The sequence below is a fragment of the Sinohyriopsis cumingii genome, chromosome 3 (genome assembly GCF_028554795.1).
Source record: "Sinohyriopsis cumingii isolate HCF-2022 chromosome 3, ASM2855479v2, whole genome shotgun sequence".
Taxonomy (NCBI): Eukaryota; Metazoa; Mollusca; class Bivalvia; order Unionida; family Unionidae; genus Sinohyriopsis; species Sinohyriopsis cumingii.
Window position 1 is genome coordinate 63,050,692 of NC_142963.1, and position 24,353 is coordinate 63,075,044.

At 34.0% G+C, this 24,353-nt stretch overlaps 1 long non-coding RNA gene across 1 annotated transcript; it reads left to right on the forward strand.

Moving 5' to 3' along the window:
- The first annotated feature begins 2,146 nt into the window (after positions 1 to 2,146).
- LOC149802979 (uncharacterized) lies at positions 2,147 to 18,550 on the forward strand. Its single transcript, XR_016419940.1, has 5 exons — positions 2,147 to 2,250; positions 3,854 to 3,919; positions 10,931 to 11,014; positions 12,914 to 12,991; positions 14,039 to 18,550. It is a non-coding gene; the product is annotated as an uncharacterized LOC149802979 (long non-coding RNA).
- The last annotated feature ends 5,803 nt before the right edge of the window (positions 18,551 to 24,353 follow it).

Consider the following 24,353-nt stretch of genomic DNA (forward strand, 5'->3'; position numbering starts at 1 on the left):
GGGTTTTGTAACCGCTCACGTACGATTGTGTGGATAGTAGATTATGGATTTTGTTTATTGTTTCTTAGCGTATGTGTTTGTGTGTTTGTGTTTGTGTGTTTGTGTTTGTACCCGCTCACGTACGATTGTGTGGATAGTAGATTATGGGTTTGTTTATTGTTTCTTAGCGTATGTGTAGAGTATAGTTTGGGTTTTGTAACCGCTCACGTACGATTGTGTGGATAGTAGATTATGGATTTGTTTATTGTTTCTTAGCGTATGTGTTTGTGTGTTTGTGTTTGTACCCGCTCACGTACGATTGTGTGGATAGTAGATTATGGGTTTGTTTATTGTTTCTTAGAGTATGTGGAGAGTATAGTTTGGGTTTTGTAACCGCTCACGTACGATTGTGTAGATAGTAGATTATGGATTTTGTTTATTGTTTCTTAGCGTATGTGTTTGTGTGTTTGTGTTTGTGTGTTTGTGTTTGTACCCGCTCACGTACGATTGTGTGGATAGTAGATTATGGGTTTGTTTATTGTTTCTTAGCGTATGTGGAGAGTATAGTTTGGGTTTTGTAACCGCTCACGTACGATTGTGTGGATAGTAGATTATGGATTTGTTTATTGTTTCTTAGCGTATGTGTTTGTGTGTTTGTGTTTGTGTGTTTGTGTTTGTGTGTTTGTGTTTGTACCCGCTCATTGAGTCATCCACCCTTGTGTCTTCCATGATGTTTAGGACGGACATGCTCATGTATGTCAGGTCCAAGTGGACTGTTGTTGATAGGACAGATACTAGTCAATGGATGAGGAGAGTTTACATAGAAAGACAAGGATGTCTCAAGAGGGTACTTGTGTATGGACCGGCAGTTAGAAGGAGTTTAAGAAGAAGAAGAAGAAGATGTGACAGATGCCATCTATGTTAATATTAATATTAACATAAACCCAAAGGCCCTTTTCAGGGCCAGCCATATTTCTCGAAAAGAGATAGCCTTTCCATTGCCTACCCCCTTTTTTAAATTTAAATTTAAATTTAAATTTAAAAAAAAAACCCCATATTCAATTCCCCTTGTCCCTAGACAAACCCAAACTCTATTCCCATGTTAATTTCCCCTTGTCGCTAGACAGACCCACACTATAGTTCCATGTTAAATTCCCCTTGTCGCTAGAGTGACCCACGATTTTTCTCCATGTTAATTTCCCTTGATGCTAATCTGACCCACGATTTTTCTCCATGTTAATTTTCCCTTGACGCTAGAGTTGCCCAAGGGGTCTTGTAATGCTAATTCCCCTTGACGCTAGGGTGCCCCCATTTACTACTGATGTAGTTAAATATTTTTCTCATTTGGAGAACATTTTATATTTATAGGGTTTATGTTCTGTTGATACTACACAGACATGATAATGTATATTGATGACAAAATATGTGACTGCATCCAACCCATGCATTTTACTTAGTTATTTTACTTTTTGTAAAAAAACTATTTCTATAATTTAAAAAACATATTATTTCATAATCATGGTTCCAACTGAAATGTGTAATTACATTTGTCTGTATACATTTCATATGAACAAATTTTTAAAAAATCATTGCCCAAGAGAAAAGAAAAAAGGTACTTTCAATGGCCACAATACGAAAGTACTGCAGTGGGTTTGCATATTTGTACCTTTGAAACCTGTGTACACTGATTCAAAGAATACACAATATATGTAAATACAGTCAGGTGTAAAATGAACTCCATTTTATTTTAAAAATGTAAAGTATTTAATGAGCTTAGTAGCGTCATGTTATATTAATGAAGATCATGAATGAACGAAAAAGTTGGGAAAAAATTATGTTTAATGTCAGAATATATTATTTAATATGTTAAAGGGAAAATGGCATGTACATATAAATGTTTAGCTTTAATACATCATTAATAGTTTTGTATTTCAAGTGTGTTCTTAATATTGATCAATGCACTTTAATAAGCTATGTATGTTCTTCTCTTTATGTCACACAAATAACATGGGCTTTTAGGAGATCGCTCACATGCGAAATCGTTGGAACCAATAGTATACTAGTATGCAGTAAAATAATTGTAAGATTCACTCTCATTGGTTGTTTCTCGAAATGCTGCAGGATGCTGAATCTTTAGTACTGAAGAGTACAAAAATGTACAAAAGTCATGGCGGGCAAGATGTTTAGTGTTTTTCGTAGACTTAGTAATTCATCTAGATTGCGTTGTTTTATAGCCGAAATTGTTATACAAAAGACTTTAAATGCATCGAGGTAGGTAGATTTATATTATATTTATAGTATTCGCATATCCTTCCGTTTGTTTGTAAGCCCTCTGTCTATTTCTGATTTTTAGAATAGTCTATTTCAGTAGTAGCCTCGTCCTACATGTAAGACCTCGACACTGATATTTATGTTGTGGGCACTATATCACTAAAACAAAAATAATATGTGCTATGTCTTACATTGTAGGACTAAGTAGAAACAGTGCCATCTGCATCCAATATGTGCAATGTTTTTTTCTAATATTTCAAGAACAATTTGAACAAATAAATAGAAGGAATTCTTGTATACACGTGTTCAAAGAGATGTCAATCCCAAATTTATGGAATTACTGAGAGTTTGAAAGACAGTAATTTCAATCACAACTGTGCTTGAAAACAAGCTGGCCCAAGCAAAAATGGCGACCATGTTGCTAAAGAAGCTCCCATTTGATTAAAAAAGTCAACAGCGTTGGAGACCCACCTGGAGGCAATCAGTTTAGAACTCATAAATCAGTGAATGCGATGGCTAAGTTTTGTGCATTTTTGATATCTTTTATTCTTTCTGTTTTTCAAATCAGTACGGTGGTACAATCAAAGGGTATGGTGTGAGAATACTTTAGTAGTTCATAACCAATCAGCAGCATAACAGGCAGTCATTTGTATAATGTAATGCGCAGGTCAGGGTTATTGTTGCTTACAATTTACTCTTCAAATTATTTATTTATTATTATATAGAACATTTAATATTTACAGGAAAATTTAGTCTCAGGCTCTGCTCCGTTTTGAGAGAGCATGCCACTAGCTTCCCATCCGTCCGTGGTTTTTCCCAGTGGTTTTCCAGGTTCTTCCTCCACCAGATATATTTACTGTTGTATAGCATGAAAAATGGCCTTAAGCTAATCATAACAGTGTAAGACATCAACCCTGATATTTATGTTTTGGGGATTTAGGTTTTACTGACTAAATAACGGTATGTGTAGTGAGTTCCAATGTTGACTAACATCAGAACAAGAAGTCAGATTGTCAGGAATATCTCACACTCTTGGCAGCCTGTCTCCACATTTTTCTACAAATTAAAGTAATAAAGTTTATCAGACTTTACTAACTCTGATGTCTTTTTTCTAATTAATTCAAATTCTCACATAAGACATGATTTCAAGTTCGTTGGCCTACATTTCAGTTGGCAGTAATGCAATGGAAGTCAGAAATGCCAAAATTGGTTAAAAGGATGAGAAGTATCTTGAATGAAATGAAGCTATCTAAGCACTTTCTTAAGTATTAATATATTTTTTATTCTTTTCATTAGCTAAGTATACATCAACTTTATCTGATTTCAGCATTCCCAAAATGAAGTACATACTGTACGTACAGCAAGAGTAGTATATGCCTAAATACTGTGTTCTCAACGCAATGAACAATTTGTCTCCAAAACATTAGTCAGTTTGATTGTGTAAAATATACAAATTCACTGCTTATCTATAAATCTGCAGTAGCATGGAATAAATTGATACAAGTTGTACTCTTTAGATTAACCAGCCATGCTGTAAGAGTAGAGTGTATGACTTAAATGAAGTTGTTCTGGTGGCAAAATTAAATTATTTTTGTATTTTCAGCACTGTATACCTCAATTTTGCTTGAGACGACCTGTCAGAGAAACCACCTGGTGTCACAGCAGATAGGTAAGTACCACACCCAGACAGGAATACAGAGCTGAAACAACAATGACCGCAAACCATAGTAGGAGGTATAGCGTGACCACTCTTTTTATTGTATGCATAATGACGCATTAGAATTTTATTTTACATGTATCAGTTAGTTGCTACCATGGGTAAAAAGTTGATTGCATAATCATTGACCTAGTAGTAAACTGAACACCCAGTTGTTTCCAATCTATCAATTTTGGCCATTATTTCTTTTTAATTTTGGTTACAATTATTCACAATGCTACTTTTAACCGATGTGATGATAGAGATTTTGTGATTTAGGGGTTTGTTAGCTTAGCCACCAATGTTTTGTTTTCATTATTTGAAAATATGTTTGAAAATTTCTGAGAACCTAAAAGTTATTTTAAGATCTTTTAAAGCCCACATTACCCATCCATTGATAATTGTTAAGTTTGGAAACAATTTATTATCCATTAGTTGTTTTTTTTATCTTTAGATTCATTACAAATCAGATACAGAGATGCTTCCAGGGCATCAATCATGCAAAATTTGTATGAATTTCCCAAATATTGATGCACAGGAACTCCAACAATTTAAAGTCACTCATAGGAAAATGTACTCTGCACTGTAAACAGTTTTTATTTAAAGTACTTCGGGTAAGTCACACCAGTAGAGGTATCGTCATGTTTTTTGCAACATAAGTCTTTTTTCAGGTAGGCAACTGTTTACATCTGGATTCTTCAACTTGACATCAATGGTTCTTAAACTAGATTTTATTGGCACATTGTGCCCTGTAGCAAGCATTATGTCATAGTATAAGCCATGTAAAAAGGAAGTTTTACAAGTGCATGTTAAAAATACAGCCTACCCAGAAAAAACAAAAAGGCTAATTCCCTACTTGGTTCATCTTCTTTTGTTCCGCAAATACTGGCCGCTGACACTGATGAAGACAATGATTTATGTTATTATGAAATATATCTGATTACTGGGGCTGGGAAAGTTTTAATGGAGATACTAGTGACTGATTGGTGTTAAATACGCGTCTGATGTACACTCTGAATGGACAAAATAGTTTTTCCAGTCCCCCCCCCCCCTTGAGCAGTAAATCAAAATTTAATGTAAAGCAGACATGATACAAAACCTAATTAACATTTATACAATTTAAAATTAGAGTGCACTTTTCATTTCTTTTCTCAAACAATTTAGCCGTGCTGGGTCATGTGCTTCAAAACTATACAGCCTTTAAGGGTTAAGATCTGTTGAATATATAAAACTAACAAATGATAATAAGAAGTACAGTTATTTATTTGGTCAAAACACCTCTGTCGGAGCAAGCAAGCTATGGCATTTATGGACCTTAAACCCTAATACAGCATTAAAGAACAGATAAGAAATCTGTCAGTAGTGTGTGTGTGTGTGTGATTTGGATTTTTAATGTAGCTTTTAAAAAATTGAGTCATTTTGCTATGATGCCTGCAGTGTGGCTGTTTATAGTGATGGCTAGCAATTGGGCATCATGCTGCAGACATGTAACATAATGTCCTAGCCAGTCACATTAACATGACACCAGGCCAGCCAGTCCTAAAAATAACATCTTAATGTTGAGCGCCAAGTGAGGCAGCTGTTAGTACCATTTTTGCAAGAATTTGGTATGACTCAGCCGAAGTTCTAACCTGCGACCTCCCACATCCATGGTGATGCTATAACCACTTAGGCCAACCAGAGCAGTCTAATCATAGTATTCAGTAAAGCACTAATTTGAGAAAGTGAAACTTTGGCACAGCTTAAGTTTGTTAAAAATTCAGTTTTGGAGCAGAAGTATCAAAAAGATAAAAGATAATACCTTTGAGCACTAGGAAATTGTACTTAACTACCATAAAGAACCATTGTCTGTCTGTATGCTTCTTTAGACATCATACTATGAAAGGAAGGTTCACAGAGAGGAGTTTCAAAACACAAGTTATTTGGCCAAAATAAGGAGTTAATCAATTGGTAATTAAATATTAAGCATAATCATTGTCAGAAATGGAAAATCACATATTCTGAGAGCTACATAAAAAATGGAATATGTGTTATTTTGAAAAATTATCTTTGTTCCTTTAAATATTTATAATTTTAAAAGATGAAGTTCCCTAAAATTATATAATCAATGTACCATTAAAAAATTTGTTGTGAATAATTAGATATTTGATACGTGGAGTAACTTAGTCTTTAAACATGCCACAGTTTGTATGCAACATGTCATTTTCAGTTAAACAGCTTATTTCTTTTTCATTTTTCAGTTACTTTGTTTCAAACAGTGATAAAATTGATATAGGGAAGGTTTCTTTTTTACTACATTTTCAGATGCAAATGTCATCATTGCTTGAATATATGTTATGTATAAAGACTGGCATTCTCAATTTTTTTTTTAACCTATAGACTATAATGAATGATTTGTTTTATTGTAGAGAATATAGAATATAATTTTATTTTTTGTGCATTATCAGATTTGATATGAGGACTTTTAATTTTTATTTGAGATCCCACCAACTTGTTGTGCTTCCTGTTCAGATAGAAGTTACATTGTGATGAAGTAAACAATATTTTCCCAAATTTGAATTAAGAATATGCGATTTCATCGTGACTTTAAATTTTAAAAAAGCTGTCAACATTGCGTGAGGTTTTTTTACTTATTGATTATGGAATTTTATATTGTTACAGGAGGCATAATCTTTAATGAGATTTTAAAAATAATTTTGGGTTAAGAATATCAGAGCATTATTATCTTTATTGTTAAGACTCTTTTCCTTCATAATGGGTTTATGATTTTGATTTCAAGTCCATACTCGTATGCTTTGACTGAATTGTATATTGATTGGGTTTTAACAGCCATTTAACACATTCCATATTATATGGACCATTTTGCAAGAGAGGATAAGGAGGAATCTGGTTACTTCCTTATTTTTAATAAACATTTTCTATATTAAAATGAAGTTAATAACAGTAAATTTGTCATATACTAGGATGGAATTAAGAAGGTATATTAAGATATACTGTTTTTATTAACTTCAAAGAAGAACCAAATTTTAATGCCTTATAGTCTCATGTAGCAAATATAATAATAATAATGAAATAATGAGGACTTTGTATAGCACCTAATCTTTAGAAGCTCTAAGCGCTTTACAACATTAGACAACACCTATAAGATAAAAAAACATATATAATGATATAATTACAAAACAAACGCTACGAAATTAGAAAACATAACACATGCTGAGAATATTTAAGGTAGGAAACATTAGGTCTTTAAGTTTGTTCTTGCAGTCGAAATAAGTGAGTTTTTAGTTTTAGAGCACTCTTGAATGGGGTCACTGTGTCTTTGTGTCTGAGTTCAGTTGGCAATTCATAACACGTTGCTGGGTCCTGGTATGCAAAAGAACAATGTCCATATGACTTTGTTTTCATAGTGGCAATAATGAGTATATGATTGTCAGAAGAGGAGCGTAAGTATCTTGCTGGTGTGCACATATGGGTGAGGTCGGATAGGTATGTTGGACTATAGTCCGACAGTGAAACACTGCACAGAGAACAAATTTTGTGCTTGATTCTGGATGGAATAGATAGCCAGTTTAGGGTACAGAGCAGTGGGGAGGTGTGCTCTGATCGTGGTACTGTAAGTATGATCCGAGCAGCTGTGTTTTGAAGTTTCTGGAGTAGATACTGAGATGAACCAGACAGAATTGATTTACAATAGTTCAGTCTTGAAAGTACTAATGAACACACAAGTCGCATCAACTGAAAGATATTTGAGAATGGAGCTGATGCATATCAGCTCAAGATATGCAGCCTTGCATATGTTCATGACATGTTGGTGCAATGTGAGAGTACTGTCCAGAGTAACACCTAGGTTTCGTACTGATTGTATGAATTTAATTTTGGTGTTGCTGATACTTGTTTGAGGTAAAGGATGTGAATGAGAAAGTCTTTTTGTTGTGATTAGAATGGCCTCAGTTTTATCATCATTCATCTGCAGCTTGTTACATGTCATCCATGATTTCACAACTTAAATGCACCTCTCTACACCTTGGATGATAGCATCAAGTTCAGTTGGGTGGCTAGATTTGTATATTTGGGTGTCATCAACATACAGTTGGTGAGACACTGGATGATGATCTATGACACTTGAGAGCGGCTGAGTGTATAGAATGAAGAGAACGGGTCCAAGAACAGACCCCTGGTAACACAATATAGATCAACTGGGCTAGAGTATATTCAATTTGTAGACACAATATGTGTCCTGTTGACCAAATAGGACTTGAGCCACAGTAAGGCTGTATCATGAATGCCAAATACATACTGGAGACGGTGAAGTAATATATCATGGTCTATTATGTCAATTGCGGCAGACAAATCAAGGAGGGTGAGGACTGTAATCTTTCCGCTATCCCAAGCAGATAGAATGTCATTAACTACTTTTAGAAGAGTAATTTCAGTTCTGTGGCAAGGGCAATAAGCAGATTGTACATTACTGAAAAGACTATTTGAATTCAGATGACATACAAGCTGGGGTAGAACAACCTCTTCTAAGATTTTTTATATGAATTTGAGATTACAAACTGGCAGTAGTACTTTAAATCGTTATGGTCTAGTGTTGGTTTCTTCAGCAGAGGATTTACAATGGCAGTTTTGAAAAATGAATCTTTTGCTTCGTCTCAAGTTAATATCAGACATTACTTGTTTTCATTGATATTTGTGTTATGAATCATTCATGCTGTGGGCTAATACAAGATGTAATATTTGTTCTGGCAAACCATAATACCTGCAGAAGGAACAAAAATTGGGACTTGCTATTCCTGTGTTTCCACCTATTGAAATGATAGCTTGCTACAATCACTTGAACTTATTTCCCTAGCTACTAGGGAATCGTTGTATTTCTGAAGAAACAAAAAAAAATGCCAGAATATGTAACTATATTTTGACTAACCTGACCTTTATTCATCTTCGTTGTGACTTGAACTAGGCTTGAAACAATCATATCTTGCATAAATTCAAATATTTAAAAGCCATTTTCATCCATTAAGCACATCAACTTGACAACAACAAAATATGGTTCACTTATTTTTATGTAGGATAATCAAAGACATCATTTCAAGCCCTCTCGGCTTGATGCATAAATTTTCATTTCATTCTAGGGAGAGTTATTGTTTGCCAATAATATCATACACATTAATGTTTTATTAACTTGTAGTAGTGTGAAATTTATAATTTTATTGGTGAACTTAAAGCCTGGTTTGACAAATCTCCAATTAATAACGAAATACAACATTCACCCAGTGAGGCAAATACTAAATTTTTTATTTGACTAGAATAAAGTTTTACTCTACCAGTTATGATACGAATATAAAAATTAACATTAATGACCTGAAATCAGTCATATGAAGGATTGTTAATGGAATATATTCTATTACCCTTCTGACAACAGTTACATGTAATTAAATTTAGACCAGTCTGCTCACCGTCTTGTAAACATTTATTAGTACCGAAGAGTGAAAACTTGTACGAGTTTGATAAAAACAAATGGAAAACAAACTTAGTGTAGAATGTATGAACTTTTAATGAATAAAGTGGGCAATGTTCTTGTCATTATCAGCAGTGTTGCACATTGAGGGAGGCCTGTAACACCCTCCCATCTCAAACAGCCAATGTCCCCCATATATTGATAATTAAAGGGGCCAGAGATGCATAAAATAACCCCCCGCCCCCCGAAAGCCCAACCAGTATGCGACACTTGGTCAGCACTGACTCTAAATTGATTTTGTCATAGAGTGGTTTGGCAATCTCGACACCAGATATTTTTAACTCCCATTTATAAAAAGTTGGATTGTTTAATTTTAAGCCCCAAAAAGGTAAAGACCAAAAAACTTGCCAGTAGCTTCCCATGGATCAGTGGTTCTTGTCAGGTTCTTCCTCACCAGTTATACTGGCTGCTATGTAATACCTATTGTGTGCTGAAAAATGGCATTAAACCCCACAACAGCAACAACAATGACTTTGATTCATCTGATACTACAGTGATGGCATTCATCATGACATTATTGCAAGCTTGTTGATTTTTAAACCTGTACAATAATGCAATTCTCAAAATGAATAGGAGATAACTTTGCCAAACAGATTATTAAGAAATTCATCTGAACAATGTCAGTCTAAAATATCTCCCATTGATGTAAACAATATGATTATGCCAGGCTGGATCAGGTCCAGTGTTGGAGGAATGGGGTTGTTCCAAAATTTCCTTCAGGCCCTGACTTCTTTGCAAGGGCACCAAAGCTAAACTGTGTGTGTCTATTCACTCCAAGTGTGCATACTACCTAATAAACATGTGCAAGAATAAAATGATGGTCAAATTTAAAGTGAAAAGTGACTGTACATTTGTGTGTGTATGTTTCTTTTTAAGCAGGAGTGGGTGCATGCCAGACACCCCCACACACACACACACACACACACACCCTTCTGGCTATGTTGATGCAAAGTGTTTATAATGCAAAACTCTGCAAAAACATATTGGACAAAGTACAGTTGTTCACATGCAAGTGATATGGGTTCCATTATTGAGTAGTGAAACAAGTTTGCTAACATTCTCTATGGAAAACTAACTTTCTGTCTTCAAGGCATGTCATGTATTTGCATCAGTACCTATTAATTTGTCTTGCAGTGTTTTACTTATAACTGAATAGTTTATAAACAAATCTTCCTATTTGCATTATTTGTTATTTACAGTAATTTAGTGAAATCATGACAGTTAAATTAGCCTTAATGTTCTAGTGTCTTATATCCATAAATATTGTTGAAGTTTTTCATACCAAAATAGTTTGATTATTCCAATTTTAGCTTGTCAAAAGTCTTAGGGTAGTGTATGAAATCATTTTTTTTTATCTTTATTGGCTTTGATTTCATTTTACTGATTATAATCTCATTATAGGTTTCACTGCTAATAAAAGCTATAAGCTTGTTTTAAAAGATCGTGTTTTGTCTTTCTTATTACAGATTGTTGTACTGAATAAACTGGAAACTTCAATGATAATGAAAAGATGAAGTCAATAAAGTGATGCAGATAACTAACCAATTATGGTAAATGCAAATAGATCTAATTATGTTACTAAAATAGGCATGATAATAAATGTAAGACTGAATAAAATGCCAATAGAATCTGTTTGATATACTGTTACCTACTCAAAGATACAAAGAGCAGTCAGCAAGGAACAGTGATCTGAATATGGCAGATGCTGTAAACATTAACAAAATATTCGGTATTTATGTTAATTTTTTAATCAGCTGGTCTGATTATAATCTTCAAGTATTGGATCAGTTTGTCTGGCCATCCATCTGTTCATCTGCAACTACATTTCATCTTAATCCACTGTGTAGAAATTGAAACTGTATGAAAATGACATACAATATAGTGATTCTTGACCAAACTGTATGAAAATGATATACAATATAGTGATTCCTGATCAAACTGTATGAAAATGATATACAATATAGTGATTCCTGATCAAACTGTATGAAAATGACATACAATATAGTGATTCTTGACCATACTGTATGAAAATGATATACAATATAGTGATTCCTGATCAAACTGTATGAAAATGATATACAATATAGTGATTCTTGACCAAACTGTATGAAAATGATATACAATATAGTGATTCCTGATCAAACTGTATGAAAATGATATACAATATAGTGATTCTTGACCATACTGTATGAAAATGATATACAATATAGTGATTCCTGATCAAACTGTATGAAAATGATATACAATATAGTGATTCTTGACCAAACTGTATATAAAAATATACTGAGTTTTACATGGCAAGCGATGAAAGTAATTCTGTTTCAGTTTGTAAAGTAATTTATTACTTGTCTTTTCTTCCTTACAGCAATTTTTCAGTTTCATAATTGTTTTATACAATTTTTACGCTCAGCTTGTTACATAATTCCTGTTAGCACAATCACCCCACCCCCACAGGTAAAAATAAGGTTAACAATTGGATTTGCATACATAGATGACATTTTTGGATTGTCCTGCCAGTATCGCAGTGCTTTAAATGTTTAAAATGTTCATCAAATATTACATTATATCTGTTTTTCAATGGGGCTATCATGTTTTATAAATACATCTCTTTGTTCTTGTTATTTCTATTCCATCTTATGATTATTTAAATATAAGCAAATGTAAACTTTGTCTAGCTAAGACTTTAATATGAACAATATAATATTTTTAAAAAAATTATATATCTAAAAGTTTTGTAATTAAGCTTTTCTTTTGCATTATATTTTTTCGTATAATGTATTGAATAGTAGATTGCAAATATGCAATTTTTACCTTTTATAGGCTTCTTTATAACATAATAAATACATGCTGTCCCAATTTTGTTGCGCTTATTTTATCCTTCAGATGTGTTGATTGTATTTCACTGTATGCAAGAAACAATCTTCTTGTTTTATCTTTGCAGCCTGAGTGAGTAAAGAATGTATTATTGAGGGCCGTCCATTTAGTACATGCGCATGGAGGCTGGATGTGGATGTGTCTACTGATGATATATGTACACATATGAAAGGGGGTGGTGGGGGTGAAACCTCAATAATAATTTGTCTAATACGTAACCTGTTTGTCTGGGTTCAGTCGGCATTTGAATTTTATTGGATACTAGATCAACTTTTTAAAGTTACGCAGCTTATTTCTTTGGTGCAGCAAGACATTCTACAGCGGTGATGTATCTGTGTTATTAAACACATTAATATTATTAATCCTTGATCATTTCTGAGTATTAAATATGGGCCATTCTTTAGAATTCTGGGTGTATGTGCATCAAGCATACGTACACAGGGGTGAGATGTAAAAAAGCATGTATGGGGGGGGTCAAGCTTTGCCAGATTTTTGTGTATGTATTAAATGGATGGCCACTTGACAGTTAAAGTGGTATACTATCTAATTTAGTATGTTTCCTTTGTCAATTTTAGGTCCATTGCCCAGCGGATCTTGTGATCTGTGCTCTGACCAGTGAAAGCATGTGAATTTGCTAAAGTCACCCAAATTGTGTAGGTATTTCTCATATGGGTCTCCAGATTCGATTGTGCTTTATAAAGTTTTGAAACATAAGAAAGATGGAAGAGAAGAGATCGAAATTACCACTTTTAACTTGCAAACACTGACATTTGCATATATCATTAGCAGCATATTTTATACCTAGATATTAATGTGAAATTCTATGCTAAATCATAATATTGTAAAATCATCACAATTTTTCAGTTGCTTTAAAATCAACTTAATTTTCAAGAAAAAGTAAGTGAATAATTGATATCATGTATGTGTATTTCTAGCATGTACTATTTTCCTCATTTTATTTTCCCTCACAAAATTCTCTAAAATGTTATACTTGTTAAAATTATTCTCAGTTTAGTTTTTATGACAGTTTGGAAATCATGTATTTCTATGTTTATGTGGTAAAAATGGAAAAACCTGTCCATCATTCATCTGCTAAACAACCAGAAAAATGAAAACAAAACATAGCGCACTGCATCCACGCAGAGTTTAAAATTTTTAAGGATAACACCAAATCTGTCAAAAAGTATAGATACTTAAATTCAACATATTTAACTTTGAACAACTTCTTTTAAAAAATCACTGAATATATTTTCATAAATTTATCAGAAAGTATCAAGGCATTATGCTGATCCACTCTCCTTATATCACGACTTTTACTCCACATAGAAAAATTGGTAAGCAACTCTCTCACAAACATCTGTGCAACAAAAATTTCACATTAAGCACGAGTGTATTAAGTACTTTATAAATTTTTCAAATGAATTTGATTAATCATCAGATTTGGCCGTCAGTACTCAAAGGGATAATCTTTAAAATGACTTAAAATGACAGGGATCTTTGCATAATATCTAGCTTTGAGGGACTTCCCATAATAGATTTCAGCATAATAAAAGTTTGCTTGTAAGAATGATGTCATCCATTTATAATAGTGGTTGATGACATTTCCCTGTTAGTGTGTCTGTTTTATTCTGTAGAAAAATCCACATGAGATGGAACAAATTACAGAATTATCACATGAATTATTTCTTACTTTTTTGCAGAACCTCTCTTGAGAAGATCCTAGATACTTTGACAAGTGAACAGTGCTGCAGTAACCAGTTTCCGAGAAGGAAATAACTGTGAACAATATAGACAGAAAAGAACATCATACAAGATTTCATGCAGATGTTCACCTGAAATAAGCTTTGCAGTCCTCGCTGATTGACATGTGTAAAAAATACTACAATTTAATTCATTTGAGCATTAATATATAATGAGATCAAAACAAAGCATCATCACATTGTTACATCTTAAATGTTGCCAGCATGACAGTCTCGTTGGAGCATCGGTGGTTATTCTGTTGGTTATTTGCAGCATAATTGACGATAGAAGCCAAATGATCATTTGGAGTAATAACTACCCATTGTGTATTTAATGATTTTATAAGCTTAAGCTCATAAGCTTCTAATGAGATAATATTGGACGTGATTACAGCAGATTGTACACCATTTTAAATGTTTTGAGACATCAACTATCATTCTTCAATCAATGTTTAATTTTGAGAAAGTTAAGTCTCTATTGTGCTTTTGTCTCACTTGCTCATACTATTGAAAATAACATGATTAATTGTTATTGTGCATTAGCTGAAAGATGAGAAAAAAATTCTGTAATGGAACAACATCCTGCTTTCTGTTACTATTTTTTAAAATTTTTTTGTTCCGCCTTAAGCCAGACATTCATTAAAGTTCAGCTTGTATGCTTCTCTGATTCAGAAAGAAATGTTTCTGTGAGAATCACACAGAATTTACCTCTCTCCTAGTGTCTGCTATTAAAGGGCATGGTGATTTTTATTATATTTTTGTCAGCAATATAAAATTTTAATTCAATACATAATTCTCCCAAAGTGTTTCTCAGAGGTTTTAGAATAATGTATTTTTTGTGGTAGTAACTTGTAACATTATAACCATTTATTGTAATAACAGTCAATTTTAGTGACCTAAATGTCAAAGACCACTAGAGCAACAGTCATAAGGTTCATACTAGGGTTATCCTACCATTTTAGTGTCGCTCACTAGTCTGGCTTCATGGTAGGGTTATCCTACCATTTTAGTGTCGCTGTCTAGTCTGGGTTCATGTTAGGGTTGGCTTACCATTTTAGTGTCGTTCACTAGTCATGGTTCATGGTAGGGTTATCCTACCATTTTAGTGTCGCTATCTAGTCTGGGTTCATGTTAGGGTTGGCTTACCATTTTAGTGTTGCTCACTAGTCATGGTTCATTGTAGGGTTATCCTACCATTTTAGTGTCGCTCACTAGTCATGGTTGATGGTTGGGTTATCCTACCATTTTAGTGTCGCTCACTAATCAGGGTTCATGTTAGGGTTATCTTACCATTTTAGTGTGGCTCACTAGTCTGGGTTCATGTTAGGATTATCTTACCATTTTAGTGTCTTTAGTGTACCTCATTAGTCAGGGTTCATGTTAGGATCATAGGAATATCAAACAGTACTCTGCTTCCTTACATTAAGAAGGTAACCATGACTGCATGGGTACCTCATTGACATTTTAGTTATAAATATTGATTGATTCATTGATTGAAAGAAGCAAGTGTAAAGATGTAGTCATTCAAAAGTCATAAAAGATTATACACTCAACAAATGCTGCAAATATGGTTTAAGTGCAACGACCCACTTATAAATGTGTAAAAGATCTTGATGGTTTCATGGGAGCAAGTAGTGAGTTATCGTTACTACCTAGGTGCCATCACTGCTACTGGTCAAATAATTGGATTACACCTGTACTTTACCTTCAATAGATAAACATATCACTTCCCAGATTGAATTTTGAGGTTAAAATTTCTTTAAATGTTGGGTACTTCTATGGTACTGAGAGCGGTGAACAAAATTTAATCCCCAGACATCTATGTACATGTGACTTACACATTGAGTTTTATTTACAAAACCATCTGAAGACGCAGCCAGAAATGGAAACTCTTAGGAAGCTACAAGTCCATGTGGCTGTACTGAATTCCCAAAGTCATCCATGTAGCTCTGTACAGTGACTGTTGCCTGACATTTGTGACAACATTTGATGTTTTGGCTAACTTAGCGCTATCTGATTTGACCTTGCCTTACATGTTCACCCGAACACTTCATAGTTTGAATCAAGAGGTTAAATGTTCTTCAATTATGCCAGGTATGTGTTATTGTGTGCCTATTTTGTAAGAAATGAGAGAAAAATAAGTAGGCAAATAATAATTGAACTAATGATAGTTTTAGCCAAAACATTTACAATTTTAACAATGAAGTAATTTTTTAAATATCAGATCAATATTTTTATTTGTCTTTGATTGCTAGTATAATGTGTACATCCATATATAAAAAATTTGTAAATGCATAGTTGGGGAGAAAATAAATTCAATCACTTCCATGTAACATGTTCAGCTGGCATAACTTTTAAGTCCAAATGAATTATACATGACACATTGACACCTTCAAAGAGTAAACTGTTCATGAAAGAACTATACTACATGTGATCCATTTTTAAAGAATTTTTACTTATGCTTCATTCATGATGTCATGTAATGTGCTAAGAAACACGCTTTAACTTACAAGCCTTTCAACCAGATCGTCTTCCTGAAATCCTCACATTTCTTGAACTTAATTCTTCTCAGCTGGATAATCATTAATAGACCAAATTTTGATTCCATGATCAATACCTAAACATACTTTGAAGCATACATTGAGATATAAGTGTACGTCAGTTGCTGGACTGGTAACAATGGAGCTGCCTATACATTTTCAAATAGCTGACCACTATTTCTCATTTTATATCAACAACTCAAAAAATATAGATGATATTGCTTCTATGTCACATAGACCATAAAAAGTATTTCAGTGTGTAGTGTTTTCTGCTACATGTTATTATCTGCCATTTAATACTATATCTATAACATACTGGTAAGTCTTAAGATTAATGGCAATAGGATGCAAACAATAATTTTATATGAAAAACTTGCATCACAGATCATAAGAATCTTCATGAAATGAATATGAGGATTTGGATTAATTAATCATATGCTGTCCCACAATGGATCTTCCCTATCGGTAATCATATACTGTCACACAAGGATCTTCCCTATTGGTAGTCATATGCTGTCCCACAAGGATCTTCCCTATTGGTAATCATATCCTGTCCCACAAGGATCTTCCCTACTGGTAATCATATGCTGTCCCAAAAGGGATCTTCCCTATCAGTAATCATATGCTGTCCCACAAGGATCTTCCCTATTTGGTAATCATATGCTGTCTCACAACTGTCCCACAAGGATATTCCCTATTGGTAATCATATGCTGTCCCACAAGGATCTTCCCTATTGGTAATCATATCCTGTCCCACAAGGATCTTCCCTATCATTAATCATATGCTGTCCCACAAGGATCTTCCCTATTTGGTAATCATATGCTGTCCCACAAGGATATTCCCTATTGGTAATCATATGCTATCACACAAGGATCTTCCCTCTCAGTAATCATATGCTGTCCCACAAGGATCTTCCCTATCGGTAATCATATGCTGTCACACAACTGTCCCACAACGATCTTCCCTATTGGTAATCATATGCTGTCCCACAAGGGATCTTCCCTATCAGTAATCATATGCTGTCCCACAAGGATCTTCCCTATTGGTAATCATATCCTGTCCCACAAGGATCTTCCCTATCAGTAATCATATGCTGTCTCACAAGGATCTTCCCTATTTGGTAATCATATGCTGTCCCACAACTGTCCCACAAGGATCTTCCCTCTCAGTAATCATATGCTGTCACACAAGGATCTTCCCTCTCAGTAATCATATGCTGTCCCACAAGGATCTTCCCTATCGGTAATCATATGCTGTCCCACAAGGACCTTCCCTATCGGTGATCATATGCTGTCCCACAAGGATCTTCCCTATCGATCATCATATGATGTCCCACAAGGATCTTCCCTATCGGTAATCATATGCTGTCCCACAAGGATCTTCCCTATTGGTGAAGTGCATAATTAAATCAGACCTTATAGTCTGATTTAACAAAAGGAAAAATCCCTCAAAGGGGCAAATGCTTGACTGTCAGGTTATTTTTTAAGCATTTTGTTAAATCATCATTGATACATTATAAAACTCCACCAAACCAAATTTTTATTAAAATAGTATTTTTCCTACATGTCCAAGTTGACATGTTTGCACGATTCCTGTCAGTGCAGTACAAAATTCTTGGTGCCAATCTGAAATCAATATGACTTCCACAGCAGTTAATTTGAAAATCTTATTGCTCAAGAATATCAGATACTTTCAACACTTAGCAGTTAAAAGGAATAAATGTCTTATCTAGAATTTCTTTAAATTCTTTTTAGCCAGCATAATCTGTTTATTTGAGTGATTCTTGTTTTCAAAGCAAATCATTTTCAAACGTATTCAGCAGGCATATGCACAAACTGGGATTCATTAAAACAAAAAATTATTGTTTGTGTTATCATGCTCATAAACCAGAGTACACAGCTGTAAGCCTGAGACAAACCCATTGACCGTAAAACCAATAAATGTGTATTATCAGTTTGTTCACTGAATGCAAGTAAATAAAAACTATACTCAAATTTCACTTGTATACGTACGTGTTGCTGTGTTCATAACCTTTGATTATCATACGTGATAGACCAGAAGACGTGCATTATTAAGATGAATCCAGTCATTCCTTGGAATGAAAGTCGGTTCAGCCGTTTGGAAGAAAGGTGAAATTATGTGGCTTTTAGGGTTAGCGATTAGGGTTAGGGTTAAGCTTTTCTGGAGAAAACGTATGAACGGACAGGCCAGATTTAACAGGATTTTACTGCAATACGTGTATCATCAGCACCGATAAAATGGTACCTGGATGATGCAAATTGGTTTAGCGGTTTGCGAGAAAAATAAATTTTGGTGACTTTTAGGGTTAGGGTTAGGGTTACAGTTGTCTGGAGATAACGTACGAACCGAAATGACAGTCTTGACAGAATTTTCTCTGCAATATTGGCCTCATCTAATCCGACAAACAGGTACCTCGCTCATGAGAATCTGTCAAGCCGTCTGGGAGAAAAGTGGATTTTTGTCTTTTATGGTTAGGTTTAGCGATGAGGGTTAGGCTTCTCTGGAAATGATGTACGGACGAATATTATAGTTTTCACAAAGTTTTCATTGTTTGAATACCGGGTTTGGAAAAACTGGTCTGATTCCCCACAACATCCGGCCAATCTCATTGTCATCGACTGTCTTTATTTATACCAAATTATACACCATCCCAAAGCTTTATAATTCATAATGAATATAATTCACAATGAATACCGATATTTAAGTGTGATTCGAACTAAAACTGTTAAGTTGTCCTTTTAATGTATTGACTTATTTCATCAAAATTTTAACTGAAAGCTGCTCTCGGTTTAGTCACTTTTTTTTTCTAACATAATCCCGCATAGAGGAAAATCTTTTTCCATTCTAATGGCTTTTAAATTTAAACATTTGCATGCTTGAAGTGTTCACAAATCTGCAATCGTTGCTGGTATACCGAAAACCTTCCGAATGCCAAAACGTATTAAAATTTTGAAGAATATTTTTTAAAAATATTTTATTTAAGATAATATTTTATTTCATATCAAAGCAATTTAATATATCAAATATATTATGTTTAACTTTGCAGCATTGTGTAAGAGGTCAACAGAGATAAATTAGATATTATACAAGACCATCCTTGAATAAGCATAAACGTTGCAGTTCATTACATTTCACATACATCTTTCCTTATACACGAGAATCATATTGAATATGTCGAGAAATTAGTATTTGATATGATCTGATAGACAGGAAGAACAATCCAGCTAATGACTTTTGCATTCTTTGTTCTGCTTGCATACTATTACCTTTATGCAAAGTTTCAGTAATCTTTGCCAAGTTTTTCGCATTGTAGTTAGTGTTTGATTTGGAGTTACGGTTAGGTGTAAGTGTACGGTAACTTTAATTTGCACTGACCTATGGATAATTAATCGTGTTCCTTAAAATGTTTTTAACAAGAAAAGAAACCTAAATATTTATTTTTGCAGTAGGCCCTGGTTAATTTATATGGAATATTTTCGGTCAAATTTGAGTAATTTATTTTTTATAGATTTTCTCTAAATCAAATAGTTGTGTTAATGTCGTGTCATATGTAGTGATGTCCATTTATTCGTGAAAATTAAAGCCCAAAGATTTTAAAGGTTTTAATTTTATAATCTCATTGCCCTATAAGTCTATTAGATTGTCTTGGTCTATTAGTAATTATGTTGGAAGGACCAATCACTTGTTTGACAAATGACTCTGTGACATTAAAATGGTTACGGGCCGGTTCATTTATATTGTGCTTGATATCAAATATGAGCCTTGCAAATTTGCCATTATGTGTTGGGTTTGCATGTCATACATAGTTTTCCGCATTTTCAAGATGTAGTAAGGTAAGTGATACTTTATTAATTGCATACATGATGTCACTTGAGATAGAATCTACATTAATCTATGAGTTTTATTCTACAAAACATGGACAAGTATTGCAGCTACATCCATTGCTAGGTGTATATAGGCTACACGAACATGCCTGCTTTGCAGTATCATTTGTTATTTTTCCAAGAAAACGTTTATAATAACTAAGTGCACTACAAGCACTAAACAAATATATTGTTGACCGTTGCAAATATTTTACAAAGTCTATTAAACATAATTTGTTTGGAATTAAAATTTCTACTAAAACTTTTATCCTCCAATCGAGGTTATTGAATATCTGCTTGGCAACAATGACTGTTCCATGGAGCATTCGTCAGGCACCATAGATTAAAATACATTCACAAAAGCGAGAATTGTCCTTAAATGGTTATTGTTTTATAAATAAGCACATCTTGGGGATTATCTCGTACTTGAGGACTTCATCCTCTCTTTTATCAAGCGTAACAAGATTTGTGCAGATTGTCATTGACCTTTGTCCGTTTGACCCCAAAATCGCTTGGTTTCTTCCTTAACCGAAGTGCAAGTAATACTCAAAGTTTGCGCCACGTTGCTATGTACAACTATTGTTATTGTGCGGAAACCAATTTTCTTTTAGCAAGTGATCTCGACCTTTGGCATAAAATTCCACAACCTTCTTCCTCGCCTCTTGTGCAAGCAGTCGCAGAGTTTGGGTGAGGTATGTCGTTTTCAACTTTTGTTTTTGCACGGAAACCATGTTTTTAAGTCTTTCAGTCACCGTGCGTGCGTGCGTGTGTGTGTGTGTGGATTATGTCGCAAACATGTAGCATCATGTCCCTACCCCGGTATCTTTATCCTGAAGCCAGGCGTACCAGTTCTAACACTAACCTCTAAATGCTGAGCGCCAAGCTAGACAGTCTTTGTACCATTTTTATACCGCATTATGGCGGACATTCTAAGCACTTAGGCCACCAGAGTAATTTCGTTCAGACAGTGATCTTGATATTTGTGTTTTTGACCCTGAAATCAAACGGCTTCTTCCTCAACATATGTAACGTATCCAAGTAGTCTGGAAGTTAAGAGTCCCTAAAATGGAATGCCACTCTAGCGCAAACTAGATGTCACTGGAATTCAAGACAGTTCCTTCCCTTTGAAATACTGAGTGTTTAATATTCTTCAGTGGTAACACAATTTTCAAATCACCTCCTGTGGTGGATATACTGTATGTCAGCTTGGCACAGTTTTCATTTAGGACCAAGAAGGCATCATAAAGAGTGATCATGTGGAAATCCCGTTTTGATATTTTCTATTTGTCATAGCAATGGTAAGATACCAAGATGGATGCCATAGTGGTCACATCCAATATCACATTGGCAAGATTTCTACCTATTACCAACTATACATAATAAGTCTTTTGATGAGAGACACAATGTCAATAAGACCAGCTGTCTGAAGTACTGACCAAAATGGCACCACAAACTAGTCTTCTGGCTAAAACCAAATGACAATATTTCCCTTCATTTTGTAAGCAACATTTCAAGATGGCCAGATACACCTATTCACTAAGAAATATCCAAAAGGTAATAGTGATGGATTGGTCATAAACTAAAAATGCTGCAAATCCACAACACTAGCTTGGCCATACAATTGTTAATAATGGACCAACCATACATCATAAGAAGTCTTTTTGTGAAAAACGCATGTTTATTTTACCATTCATTGAAATATAGTAATAACAATATTTCCCAAAATGCTGTCTGCTGTGGTACTGTATTGGATGTTTGAGTGGCACCATTTTCATTTAGGATCAATTAGACCCGAGAATGAATGTGTGTGTGTGTGTGTGTAAAGTTATGGCAATACTTGAGATAGTTTAGGAGTAGCAGAAGTACTAACAATCTTAGCATAAACAGATAGATGACAGACAACACAGATCATCCCATAAACTCTTCTGTGCTGTGACCAGTATAGCTAAATAAACTCTTTAGAAGGTCACAGGAACATGATCTCAATGTACAACACACCACCATCCAAAGATGTACCTACAGTGCAAGTTTTCATTGCACTCATGAAATCTGTGTTAATCATAGACAGGGAAGATGGCCAGATGGACTCAAGGAGTATGGCAACAATAACATAACAGGAATACCGTGCATGGTACATTATAGTGGTTATAAATAATTTTAATCATTGGTCAAGGTATACTACCCTGAACTAAACATAATGTACAGAAGACACTATTTTCACATCTTGATCCCAAATTCAATAGGGCTTATCTTACCCAAAGTGTAAGAATCTGCATAGTTCTTTAACTTAAGATGAAGGACAGTTAGTACCACTTTGCCAAAATGAATACAGTCAAAGATCAACTGACATCATAATATGTCAGCCTTATGACCAGAGCATAAATCATATATGTAAATACAAATTTACTCCAATGAATGAGAAATCAATTTATTCATATTTTGCATGGTAAAATATCAACACATTCACAACAAGCAAATCATTTATTTTTGCTCTTTTTCAAATACATTACAATTCTTAAATACAAACAATAACCATTCACTGAACAAAATAATACAGATCTCAAATATAAATGCATGTCAAATCCTAAACAATGCATGGATCCAAGTACTGTTATGGAAAACATAAATGCATTATTTTCCAGAGATGACCAGCCTTATAAATGCAACAAAATGATTTAAGTACAGTTCACGAAAATAAAAATGTCTATTTACAAGTTATCAGTCTAACATGTTATCAAGTATATCCTATTTCTTTTTAACTGTATAATGGTTATGAACCTTTCTTACCCAGAATTGTAATTGGGGTACATAAATCTTAAGCACACACACACACACACACACTGGAAATACCACGCATTAGGCAAAGTACTATAAGACATAATTTCCAATCATGTAAAGTCTAAATTTTCCTTAAGCAGAACACACGCTCTCATAAAATTCCATTCTTCTCACAGCAACTGATACATGTACAGGAAATATTTTTCTACCAAAAACATATGCCTATTACTTCCTGTTTAAAAATCTCTGAACTTAACGTTCATATTTTACAAAGAAATGTGTAAAAAAAAGTCCACTTTAAATCTATGACAGAAGACTCATTGGTACCTGATAAGTGACATAATCAGCATTACATCGGTAGTTACAGAAAAAACATTTTGGGTATTTTCATGAAGTAAATAAGTCTACAAAATCCTTAAGCATCAAATCATCTTAGAAAATGACCACAATAAAACAATTGGGAATGAAAATGATACAAAGAGGTTTCATATGAATTAATTTCTTTTAAATTTAAGAAAAGGTAATGTATACGACTTTACACTTTTCCACATAACTGTAAAAAAAAATGCTGTACGAAAATCTGTCGCATGATAAAGGAGGACAGACTGTTACATGTAACAAATATGTGGGGACAATGTGTCACATTATAATTAGGTACAGACACTTTTGTACAGGTTACAAATACATGGGGACAACATGTTCAATGTATACTCAATTTAAGAGTCTTGGAAAATAGATGAAATACTAATCACTGCAGTTTTACCACTGGTCTGTTTAATTAACTTAAGAACAGATTTGGTATATCATGTGCTAACCACAACACTATCTGAAATTCGTAACAAACATATCAAAATATTTATAGATTATCCAAAACCAGCAAACTTGAAGGATCTACATATTTTATTCTCAAACAACTTGCAATATAAATATATCCATTTTGTAAGAGAACTGCCTTAAAATAGTCTTAAGATGCATATTATAGACAGGGACAATAATCTGCTCAAATATGGTACATCCATTTGCACAGTAAATCATGCATATTAAATTTGTTGTACTAGACTGATATAAGTACA